General features: G+C 45.1%; 1 long non-coding RNA gene across 5 annotated transcripts in view; it reads right to left on the bottom strand.

Annotated features, from left to right (window-relative positions):
* Positions 1-1,414: 1,414 nt before the first annotated feature.
* Positions 1,415-11,677, bottom strand: part of LOC140470634 (uncharacterized) — a 32,952-nt gene continuing 22,689 nt past the window's right edge. For 3 of the 5 annotated variants that reach the window (XR_011956570.1, XR_011956566.1, XR_011956569.1), the window contains one exon: positions 1,415-2,186. This is a non-coding gene — a long non-coding RNA (uncharacterized lncRNA). Of the gene's footprint in view, positions 2,187-6,162; positions 6,281-11,677 lie in introns of all 5 variants that reach the window. The other 2 variants (XR_011956568.1, XR_011956567.1) reach the window with 1 other exon arrangement.

The raw sequence follows: 11,677 nt of genomic DNA, 5'->3' as shown, positions 1-11,677 counted from the left end.
TGAAGAGAAGGGATTCAGTTATTCATCCCACCCCCTGAGACTCCAGCGTGTTCACACTGGGTAGGAGCTGTTCACCCCTCTGTGTGACAAGAGATTTGCTGCGTCTTCAACACGATTGAGAGCCCAGTGAGTGCTCACAGGGAAGTGGTCATCCCCCTGCTCCATGTGGACTGCAGGACTCTGATTCTGATGTTACTGTCCATCAGAGTCAGGAGTGGACCTTGTACATGATGACACTGTTGGAGTATTGATGTTGTTGTTAACCACATTAACTGGGCTGGAGGTGACTGAACTTACATTGCCACTTTCTGAACCTCAGGATGTCTCTCTGGGCAGTAAGTCCCCACAAACAGCAATGTGACAATGAGCAGGGATCATCTGTTTTGATTTAAATTGTGATTGTAGCACAGCTGCTTCACAGCATCAGGTACAAAGTTGGAGTCCAGCCTTGTCCAACGGCCTGTGTGGAGTTCCCACATTCTCTCCATGATAGTGTGGGTCCCCTCCAAGTGTTCTGGTTTCCTCCCATAGTCCAAAGATGTGCAGGTTAGGTGGATCAGTAGTGCTAAATTGTCCACAGGATCCAGAATTGTACAGACTAGGTGGATCAGCCATGGGAAATGCAGTGTTACAGTGATGGAGTGCTCTGGGCGTGATGTTCTTCGGATGGTCGGTGGGGTTTGATGGGCCAATGCTCTCCTTCCACACTGTAGGGATTCTATTCTATGATTGAGGATAAATGCTACACAGAAGGGTGTCCTTGGAAAAGGAGCATGTGGTGTGGATCAATGCTCTCGATGCCTTTAGATAGAAGTGGGCACCGCAGGGGATATAGTGCTTTATCTCCATCGCTGCCCCCTCCCCACAACTCTACTTTGATTTAGTCCCTTCTCATTCTGACACTTGTAATGGTTTGCTTGGCCCGAAATGGGCTTTGTTTGGAAATATTCAATTGGTTACACAAATGGTTGACTGCTGGTGATTATATGTCTAGATTAGAGTGGTGTTGGAAAAGCACAGCAGGTCAGGCAGGATCTGAGGAGCCGGAAAATCAACATTTCAGCAAAAGGCCTTTTCCAGCATCCCTCTAATCTAGGCTCTTGTTTCCAGCATCTGCAGTCCTCACATTTGCACTGCTGGTGATTATATGTTAACCAAAAGCAAAATGGCGTACTGATGATTTTGATGGTGGGTAGATTGCTGTGCTCACATTTCTGGGTCGGAGAAATGGGGAAAAAGAATGCTTCACAGCTAACAGAACGAGAACTGAAAAGCAGTTAAATCAAACCAAAGGTTCAGACAGGGAGGGAATATTTCCCTGGAGTTTGAGTAGCTGGAAAGTGATTGTGTCCAGGAATAGACAGGATTTTGTTTTACAAGGGTTGAAAGTTTTAAAACTGTTATATTCAGACAGTTTACGTTATTTTCTTTAATTTTATTTGCTGTGCAAAATAACTTTTACAACATTTTAAAACCAAAATTTACAAACCTTTTGTTAAAGATAAATGTTAAATAAAATCCATCAAACCATCCCTCACTGAAAACTGTTGTGGAAGTGCAATCTCCTGGAGAATCCCTGCGAACTCCTTCCTGCCCAGGCTCCATGACTATATACATACCTGGGAGATAGCAGCAGGAGGAGACCATTCAGCCTTTCAATCCTGCTCCACCATTTAATGGGAAACAGCTGACCATCCAGCTCAGTCTCCTGCTGTGTTCCAATCCCTTTTCATGACTTTACCTTGAAGAACTATATCTAAGTCCTCCTTTGGCTTCACTGCCTTTTGTTCCAGTGATGTTGCTGTGTTACTGTGTGGTTGTAGGCAGGGGTAATGTGATGGTGCTACCTCCTGGAGGATGCACTCAGCGTCCCTCATCATCCTGCAGGAACATCAACTGGGGTTCAGCAACTAGAGATAGAAACCATTTCCAGGATATGGGCATCACTGGCTCAGCCAGCATTTATTCCCCATCTCTAGTTACCCTTGAGAAGATGGTAGGGAGCTGCTGTCTTGAACCATTCACAGTCCATTTGGTGCAGAGAGATCGAAAATGCTGCGATGAGAGTGTTGCAGGATTTTGGCTGAGTGATTCTCTGTCTTTGCTTCTTCAAATGCTGGTTAACTTAATCATGATCTGCACATGACTTTGAGATTTCAGTCTGCAAATCTTCACCATCTAGCACCCTGTATAAAGGAATATGTACATGTTAGAAATTCAGAGCAGACAATTCTACTTACTCTTTTTCCCTTTCTTCCCTCAAAGCTGTAACCCTCCAGCCCACTTACTCTCTCCCACCATTCTGACTCTGCTACCCCCTAATGTACACCCTCCTCATTCTCATGGAATTACTGATAAACAGATCCATGCCACCACTTCCCGTCCCTGGTTAGACTCTGCACCCTTTCTGAGTTCACTTCCTTTCCCTTCAGTTGCTGCAAGTGAATAATGTAACAGCAGAATGAAACAAAAGGAAAGAAAGGGAGGTGGCAGATCCTGGACAGAAGAGGAACCTTCAATCTGGGAGAATGGATCAGATCCTTCTTCGTTCCCCATTAGTTGATTCCGACCATTACAATGAATTGGGGATGGAGAGTGGTCCTACATGGATGTAGTGATACTTTGACCCCCTCCCCCAACAGATCAATACTATGAGTAAATACGTTCCTCCTCCAGCCAATCACAGTGTGAAAAACTTTCCGCAAAGCATATTTACCCAAAGCACATGCTCCAAAACCCGCACACATTTTGTACATGTACAGTGCCGTGTTTCCCCACACACGTATGGTCCCTGCCTCAGGGATTGTGGGAGTTGTAGTCCCCATGACGCCATTGGAGCCCTGTCTCTGGAAAGTCAACGAAAAGTGTAGACTGGAGGGTGTTGTGTATCTGATCCCCATTCAGACACACATAACATTTGGATTGTCACTGGGTTTTATTGAAACATCTGCTTCCACAACCTGATTTTCTGATGTAAGGAATATAGATTCAGCCAACTGGGGTGTGGCGAGAATAATAGGAGCAGGAGATTTTAAGCAGAGGTGACTCAATGGTTAGCATTGCTGACTCACAGCGTCAGAGACCTGGATTTGGTTACAGCCTTAGGCAACTGTGTGGAGTTTACACGTGCTCCCTGCGTCACTGCGGGTTTCCTCTGGGTGCTCGAGTTTCATCCCACAGTCCAAAAATGTGCAGGTAAAGTGGATTGGCTATGCGAAATTCCCAGTGCCCATACCTGTGCAGGTTAAGCCATTAACCATGGGAAATACAGGGAATGGGTGAGTGTGAATGGGATGCTCATGATAGGGTTGGTGTGGACTCCATGGATGATTACCCTATTTCTGCACAGTAGGGCTCCTATTCCATTCTCATATAGAAGAATGTACCTATCTCAATGTGCTGTGTATCTGTGGAATTCCCTATTCAAAATGCGGAAGATGCTAGGACAATGAGCAAATTTACTGAAGAAATACAGATGTTGAATTTGCAATGAATTGAAGGGTAAGAGAGAGCAGGCAGGAAAATCCAGCTGAGACCGAGGTGAGCTCAATCAGCATGGTATTAAATGGTGGAGCTGCATTGCTTCTCCTGTGCCCAGTGCTTATCTTCTTGCGGTAATAACGGAAAAGCTGAATCCAAAACTCACCACCTTCACCAAAGGAGATTTTTGGAAAAAGCAGGATAGTCAGGTGGATTAGCGTTTCAAACTTCGAAAGTAAGGAAGCATGTGGGAGAAAATGATTTTTCAATTTTAAACTGAGGTGAGTTAGACCGGTTATAGTCCAACTTATTTAATTGGATCATGATGAAGGAGCAACGCTCCGAAATCCAGTGTGCTTCCAATTAAACCTGAGGGACTATAACCTGGTGTTGTGAGATTTTTAACTTTGTACACCCCAGTCCAACACCGGCATCTCCAGATCATGTAAACTGAGGGGAGACAGTGATTTATGGTTTTAGACTGTTCAGTACATTCACACCGTCCAGAATACTCTGTTTTGAACATCTATCCTGTACTTTATTACAAAGCCAAGGTCTCTGACAATGAAAACCAAAACATCCAGGTAACATGGCCTCACCTCGTAATCTGATAAAAGACTTGTGATAAATCTGGTTGAATTTAGAATACAGTTGGAAAGCGGGAAGATTAAATCCAATCCCAAGATCCTGTGTTTAAACAAAGGAGACTACAATAGGATGAGGCAGGAGTTGGCTAATGTAGACTGGAAGCAAAGACTTTAGGGTGGGACAGTTGACAGACAGTGGAGGAATATCAAATAATCTTTCAAACTGCTCAGCAAAATTATATATCAGTGAAAAGGGAGGACTGTAGGAAATGGAATAATCTGCCGTGGGTGGATAAGGAAATAAGGGAGTCTATCAAACTGAAATAGAAAGCATTCAAATTGGCAAAGACCAAGAAGAAACTAGGAGATTAGAAAAACTTTAAAGATCAACAGAAAGCTGGATGGGATTGGGGGAGAAAAGTGATGAGTAGCTATCCCCAGGGCTGGAATAGCAGTTTACACTGCTAGAGGGGAACCTATTGTTTGGGGAACATATGGCCTCTGTAATTGTTGAAGCACTTAACTGTTACCATAGAGATAATCCTGATCAAGTGCAAAATCTCAGCACACTCCAAAAGCTTGTACTTCCAAATAAACCTGTTGGACTATAACTTGGTGATGTGTGGCTTTTAACTTTGCCCACCCCACTCCAACACCAGTTCTTCCAAATCAGAATCCTGATAGACAGCCCCACGGAAACTGAAGTGCCTGTCAGATACCTGACTGAGCCACAGGGCCGTGAGGGAGGGGTATGTGGTTTAACCACAAAGTGCTGAGCTGAACTCGACTTTTTTAACTGCCATTGCCATGGAGATAATATTGAGAGACAGCGTCCATTCAAAACACAAACCACAAAGGTATAAGAATGGGAGCGGCACATCGGACAGGCGGGGAGTTACCTGATGCTGCCTGGAGGTGTTCTGCATGTACACTATCCAGGTAACTGCCATGTCTCATCAATAAAGACTCAAAGAAGACCTCTCAGAGTTCTGTGCCCAGTTATTCCTATCCAGCAGGGTTCAGGAATATGAGTACACAGCAGTCAGTCTTCACAGTGGAGGATACGAAGAACATGCCAGTAATTGATAAGGAGACTGAGGAAGGTGAAGACCAAGGAACAACCATTATCACGAAAGTGTTAGAGCTGGGCAAGCTAATGGAGCTAAAGGTAGACATGTCTCTTTGCCAGGATGGAATACATCCCAGGGTACTACCAGAGGTGGCGGGAGAAATAGAAAATATATTTGTAGTCAGAGTCCTACAGCAGAGACAGGCCCTTTGGCCCAATCTGGCCCATGCCGGCCAATATGTCCATCCACGCGAACCCATTTCCCTGCATTTGGCCCATCTGCATCTGACCCTTTGCTATCCATGTATTTGTCCAAATGTCTTTTACATGTTGTTAATGTACCCACCTCAACCACTTCCACTGGCAGCTCAGTCCATATACATACCACCTTCTATGTAAAACAGTTGCCCCTCAGGTTCCCTTTCATAATTTCTCCTCTCACCTTAAACTGATGCCCTCTACTCCTTGATTTCCTGGGAAAAAGACTGAGTGCATTCACCTTACCCAAGCCTGTCACAATATTATACACTGCCAGAAATAGATCTCCCCTCTGTTTCCTCTGCTCTAAACAAAAAAGAATCCTCGTTTGTCCAACCTCTCCCTCTAACTCAGACCCCTGAGCCCATTTCTTCTGCACCTTATCCAGTTGAATAACCGAAATCTTCACTGCATTCATCACATTTCCAGTGTCTCCCCACGGCGCTGGAACAGACGTGACATCGCCAACGGATTACAAGCCATGATCGAAAATTAACCCCATTACAACAATCCCGTTTTCATTGTATTTTCCATGGTGCAGGTATCCTTCTGTCTTTCTGGTTGCATGGTTAATTAAAAACTTGTCCTCATACAAAACAAATCTGTAACTTCATTATTCCTGGGAAATGTGACATGTATTTTCAGACTTTTAAAAACAAATGAAAGCTCTCTCCACATTCACCACGCTGACATGGACTTGGCTGTGTCTCAGTAATTTTTCCAGTCACATTGACACTTGAAATATTCGCCCACGGACAGAATACACACCTTTCTTTCCACATGAAAAGGCCAATGATATTCAGATCGGCACGGATTAAGTAACTGTCAAAACTGAACATGGAGTTCAATCTGAATTTCTCATTCACAAATCTGCCCTTTCAGTACCCTACAACAGAGAAAACAAGTCACCACCATTAACACAGGATGGAAATTCATAAGACAATTATAGTATTAAATTGTAGTTTCTTTGTTCCCCCAAAGCTTTAATTCTCAGTCTCACAATTTCTCCCTTCTGTGAACTGAAATCCAAACCAATCTCCTCACCCCTTTCCTCCACACCCAGTTCTAATGCTCTCTCCTCTCGTTGAATTCAGCTTCTTAGCTCCTGCCTGCAGACTAAGGACCAAAACAAAGGTGTGGCACGATGGCACTGCTGCCTCACAGCGTCCGTGTGGAATTTGCATGTTCTCTCCGTGTCTGCGTGGGTTTTCTCCGGGTGCGCCGGTTTTCTCCCACAATCCAAAGATGCATTGGTCAGGTGAATCGGCTAGGCTAAATTGCCCATAGTGTTATGTGCATTAGTCAGAGGGAAATGGGTCTGGGTGGGCTACACTTCCGAGGGTCGGTGTGGACTGGCTGGGCCGAAGGGCATGTTTCCACACTGCAGGAAGTCTAATCTAATCAAATCAATGAATCTGACTCGGAGTCTCCTGGGTGTTGGTGAATCGTCCCCCCACCTCCCAAGGTTTCCTAGTCAGACCAACATTGATATTTTTTTTCCAATCTGGAACCTCTTATTTATTTCCTCCACACCAACCCTCTGATAAGAACCATCCTGCACACACTGGACAAATCACATCTGGTTGAACTAAAATGAACCAAATTAGAACTTTAATTGCAGGCCTACATTTGTTCCTTTCCATAACATTCCTGAATCTTCACCTGAGTTCTGATAACTTTCTGCAAAATGCTCCCCCCACCGATACGCCGACCACTTGTCACGATACCAGGGCAGGGACCAGTCCCCTGGGTCCTGTTCTCAGAGGGAGGAAGGGAGGGAGCAGCCAATGACAGATTAATCCCACACATCCAAAGCCTCCCTCGCTGGCACTGACCCATACTGCACATACGCCAACAATTGGCCAGCACTGCGCCCGTGCACAGGTCTCCCCTCCTACAGAGCATGCTCCAGATCACACAGGTGCCTGGGTGATTGACAGCAGCTGTGCCCAATAGAGTGGAGGGGGAGGGGCTGCAGGACTGGAACAATGGGATTGTAAACAATGAATGAATGTGGAGGACACTTGGGGATGGACAGGTCAGTGAGGGACAGGAGCAGTGCAGCAGCAGGAGGGAATACTGGACAAACTGAGCAATGGGAGAGCCTGACAGGAGAGAAACGACAGGATGGTTCTGTTTGGAGACTCAGGCAGGGACAGCTGGGAGACAGTATGGCCTGGTGGCTTGGGCATGATTTCCAATCAGCCTCTTCAAAGCCGCTGTTACCAAACTCTGAACCCGATTCTCTTGGTCCAGAGGTAAGGACACTACCGCCATTTCTTGGTGGGCTAGTGGAAAGAAGGGAAGATTTTCTCAATCTCACTCACATGGAAACTCCATGAGCTCCTCCCACTTACTGTCTACGGTGGGAATGGAGGAGACAGAGCAACTGGAAGGGGGTTAGGGATATAGGGACTGCCTTTCAAAAGGAACTCATCTGTGTTGGTGTTATTAACAAGACTCAGTACACAGTCACCAACACAAAGCTGGTGTATGTGAAATTTATCCAGAATATTAACACCCATAACTGGGTGACGCAGACCCCAATGTACAGAGTTAAGTCCGGGATATTAATAACGGCTTTGTGTGTGAGAAATCACGTCTCATGAACTTGATTCAATTTTTTTGAAGTAACAACAAAGAGGATTGATGACGGCAAAGCGGTAGAAATAATCTACATGGACTTCAGTAAGGCATTCAACAAGGTTCCCCATGGGAGACTGGTTAGCAAGGTTAGATCTCATGGAATACAGAGACAACTAGCCATTTGGATACAAAACTTGTTCAAAGGGAGAAGACAGAGGGTGGTGGTGGAAGGTTGCTTTTCAGATTGGAGACCTGTGACCAGTGGGATGTCACAATGTATCGGTGCTGGATCCTGAAATGTTCATAATTTATATAAATGATTTGGATGTGAATATAGGAAGTAATGTTCGTAAGATGACCCCAAAATTGGAGGTGTAGTGGACAGTGAACAGGATTACCTCAGATTATAATGGGATCTTGATCAGATGGTTGAATGTGCTGAGGACTGGCAGATGGAGTTTAATTTAGATAAATGTGAGGTGCTGCATTTTGGAAAAGCAAATATTAGCAGGGTGAATACACTTAATGATAAGGTCCTCGGGATTGCTGCTGAGAAAGAGACTTTGGAGTACAGGTTCATAGCTCCTTGAAATGCAGAATCACAGGTAGATAGGATAGTTAAGAAGGTGTTTAGTATATTTTCCTTTATTGGTCAGAGCACTGAGTATAGGAGGTGGGAAGTCATATTGCGGCTGTACAGGGCCTTGGTTAGGTCATGCTTGGAATATTGCATGCAATTCTGATCTCTTTCCTATCAAAACAATATTGTGAAACTTGAAAGGGGTCAGCAAAGTATTACAAGCATGTTGCTGGGTTGGAGGATTTGAACCAAAGGGAGCGGATGAATACACTGTTTTCCCTGGAGCGTCAGATGCTGATGGGTGACCTTATAGAGGTTTATCAAATCAGTAGGGGCATGGATAGGGAAAATACACAAGATCTTTTCCCTGCGGTGGGGAGGAGGCATGATGGGGGATGGGAGACAGAGGGGAGACACCGAGAGGGGGAGGGTGACCGTTATTTTGTAGATTACAACACAACCCTGTTCCTGTTCTCTCCCTATCCCCTTCAATCCCTCTGAAGGGCTCAGAACAAGTGTACAGTCCCTGGAAAGTAGAGCTTCAGGGTGATCAAGTGCTGAAGGTCAGCTACCTGACCTGCTGTGCTTTTCCAGCGCCACACTTTAACACAAGCTGGAAGAACAACACCTCATTTTCTACTTGGAATCCTGAAAAGCTCTATCAAATTCAATAATTTTAGGCCCTGAACTCTCCAATGTCCTAGCGCCCTAGCCTCTTAACCCACACACCAGTCCTTGTTATCATAGAGCATGCCATTACACACTACCTATGGTTCGCCACTAACAGTCCTCATAAACAGCTATTCACCCTCCCCCAGCCAGTTCGTTATCCACTCCGTTGTCCAACTGCTCCCATCTCTTTCTTTGGACTCTATCCCCACCTATCATGTACTCCTTAACCCCTACCTTCTGCATAAAAAGCGACATTTCTTTTCAGTCACATCGGCTCTGAGGAAGGCTCAGCGAATCCAAAATGTTAATTCTGATTTCTCTTCTCAGATGCTGCCAGACCTGCTGAGCTTTTCCAGTACCTTTTGGTTATTGTGAGATTTACAGCATCCGCAGCTCTTTTGGTTCTAATTTACCAGGAATTTCTAATTCAGGTCTAGCCACCTAAAACCGTGTGTTTATCAACATTCCCAGTCCATACAAACTCAATTTCTCTCCCAATCTCTGCTGTCTCTCTCATTCCCTTCACACTCACGGAGTACACCCGCACCATAGTGACAGTGCACCTGCACAGTTTATGGTCACATGTTGGCCCACTGGACCCACCCCTCATTCACTCCCATTGTCTGGAGGATCACATCAACTCTCCTATTGGTCTGAAGCTGCCATCAATCTCACCGGCCCCATTGTGACACGAGTTGTGCGCTCCTCCCAGGAGTATTGGAGGCTGAAGGGTGACCTTATAGAGGTTTATCAAATCATGAGGGGCATGGATAGGATAAATAGACAAGGTCCTTGCCCTGGGGTGGGGGTGTCCAGAACTAGCGGGCATAGGTTCAATGTGCGAGGGGAAATATATAAAAGGGATCAGAGGGTCAACTTTTTTCACAGCAGGTGGTGTGTGTATGGAATCTTCTGTCAGGGGAAGTGGTGGAAGTTGGTAAAACTAGACCATTTGGCATCTGGATGGGTGTATGTATTGGAAGGGTGTAGTGGGATGTGTGCCAAGTGTTGGCAAATGGGACGAGATTAAGTTCGGATATCTGGTCAGCATGGACTAGTTTGACCAAAAGGGCTGTTTTCATGCTGTATATCTCTATGGCTCTGCACTGGCATGAGCTTCAACATTCAGTGAAAGGGGGCAGTATCACAGAGTAGAGGGACTGGGGGCTATTCAGCCCATTGGGGCTGTACTCTCTCTCTCTGGAGATGGTGCCAGTCTGTCCCAACTCACCTCCCATTTGCCTGTAAGAAATCTGCTCCTACTTGAAATCACTGCTTAACTTTCTGAGTTCCAAGGAGAATTATCCGACCTTCTGCTAACTCTCCACATAGAGAAACGTATCTTATTTTAATGTTTCAGTGTTATCGAGATGTACAGCACAGAAACCAACCGTTTGGTCCAACTTGTCCATGCCGATCAGATATTCTAAATTAATCTCGTCCCATTTGACAACACTTGGCCCATAACCTTCTAAACCTTTCCTAATCACTTACCCAATCTTTTAAATGTTGCCTTTTAAATGTTGCAATTGTTCCAGCCACCACACTTTCTCTGGCAGCTCATTCCATACACATAGCACGTTCAGCTTGAAAACAATGCCCCTCAGATCCCTTATAAATTGTTTTCCTCACTCCTTAAGCCTGTGCCCCATAGATTTGGACACACCTAACCTGTGAATAAGATCCTGGTTGATCACCCTATCCATGTCCCTCACAATTGTATCAACCACTGAGGTCATCTGTCAGCATCCGATGCTCCAGGGCAAACAGCCCCAGCCTATTCAGCCCATCCCTATATAGCTGAAACCCTCAACCCTAGTAACATCTTTGCACATCTTTTCTGAACCCTCTCAAGTTTCACAATATCATTCCGATAGCGGGGAAACCAGGACTGAAAGCAAAATTTCAGAAGTGGCTGAATCAATGTGCTGAACAGCCACAAAATGCCGTCACAACTCGTGTACTCAATCCACTAACCAGTAAAGGCAAGGATACTAAACGCCTTCTTCACTACCCTGCCTATCTATGACTCCACTTTCAGGAACTATGAACCTGCACTCCAAGATCTTTGTTCAGCAACGCTCCTCAGGACCTTTCCATTAAGTGTATTAGTCCTGCCCTGATTTGATTTTCCAAAATGGAGCACCTCACATTTTTCTGAATTAAACTCCATCTGCCACTCCTTAGCCCATTTGTTTGAAGTCCCATTATAATCTGAGGTAACCTTCTTCCCTGTCCACTGCACCTCCAATTTTGGTATCTATGTAAAGTCACTGACCATGCCTCCTATATTCACATAGAAAACATTTACATAAATGAAGAAAAGCAGTGGACCCAGAAACGATCCTTACAGCATATTGCTCATAGAACATAGAACATTAAAACACAGTACAGGCTCTTCGGCCCTCAATGTCGCGCCGACCTGTCATACCAATCTGAAGCCCA

Source organism: Chiloscyllium punctatum, chromosome 52 (genome assembly GCF_047496795.1).
Source record: "Chiloscyllium punctatum isolate Juve2018m chromosome 52, sChiPun1.3, whole genome shotgun sequence".
Classification (NCBI taxonomy): Eukaryota; Metazoa; Chordata; class Chondrichthyes; order Orectolobiformes; family Hemiscylliidae; genus Chiloscyllium; species Chiloscyllium punctatum.
Note: the sequence above shows the minus strand (reverse complement) of the source record. Positions and strands in the feature narration are given on the sequence as shown.